Consider the following 1,300-nt stretch of genomic DNA (forward strand, 5'->3'; position numbering starts at 1 on the left):
ACTCTTTTAAATGAAACCAGAGAGCGTTGACAGAGAGGAGAAGGTAGAAATGACTCAGCCTGGAACTGAAAATATGGAAAATGGTCTAAAATGATAAAAATTTAACATCCTACAGTGTTTTTACAGTCTTTATTTTACAGTTAAAATAAATGTTTATTAAATAAAGTCTAATGTTACAACTAATAAGGGATCCCTTTAAACATGGCTGCCACAGCTACATGACCTTAGCAAACAGGGGGCGGCTGTGGTGTAGTGGTAGAGCAGCCGGCTTGGGACCTGAAAGTCTTAGGTTGAACTCCCCACCATGCCCACATGTCGTGGTGTCCTTGAGCAAGACACCCAACCCTAACTGCCCCCCTGGCGCCTCACATGGCTGCCCGCTGCTCCACTTGGGTGTGGATGGGTCAAATGCAGAGCACAAATTTCATCATTGTGTGGAAACATACACTGATGACCAATAAAGACCCTTTTTTAAACACCCCAGTGAAGTTTGCTGATACTGAGCTAAAACTTGGTGTGGTATTAGCTTAGATTCATTCACAACATGTATTTAACAAATTCTGCGAGATCTTTTGAGCCACCAGTATTTTTCATGAGATTGCACATATTTGTATTTTTCAAAGGTTGACAGAAACACTCACACTCATCGTTTCTCATCCTAAGATGGTCTTAGTCTAAAAATCTGACATGAAAGGTAATATAATATACATACCTTCAAGGAATGCCTGTTCTTTCGTTCTAACTTTTTGTATTTTAAGCAGGAGGGACAGTTTTAATTCATAAAAAATGTATGGTACAATTTGAGATTGCTGTATAAAAAACAGGTTTTTATTGTCTCAGTCTGACAGTGAGTGGACCAACTCTACATCAGCACATTTCATCACTCAGAAAGTAAAGCTCTAAATTAAAGCACAGCACWGATCCAACATCTGCCTGTTTCACTCATTTCTTATGTACTGTTCACGTTGGAAAATATTGACTCTTTGCTTTGTGAAGCTGTAATCTTCAGTCTTTTTCTGCATCATCCTTTGTCATGAGTCAGGCAAATCGATAAATGTYTCATCTCAGGACTTTCTCTTCAGAAAAATAAAAGGTTAATGWAATTCCTTTGTAGGGAGAGGGCTCAATAAATAAACATCTTAGAGAAGAGTTATTGTTACTACACAGCTGGTAAAAYGTTAAATCAATTAAAGAATTCATAATGCCTGACGCCTATCATGCCAGGGCTTTAGACTCAGATCATCTYATGATGAGGAATTCATCCTTTCATCTATCTTTTTATCCATTATCTGCTGTTTGT

Source organism: Austrofundulus limnaeus, unplaced genomic scaffold, assembly GCF_001266775.1.
Source record: "Austrofundulus limnaeus strain Quisiro unplaced genomic scaffold, Austrofundulus_limnaeus-1.0 Scaffold1900, whole genome shotgun sequence".
NCBI lineage: Eukaryota > Metazoa > Chordata > Actinopteri > Cyprinodontiformes > Rivulidae > Austrofundulus > Austrofundulus limnaeus.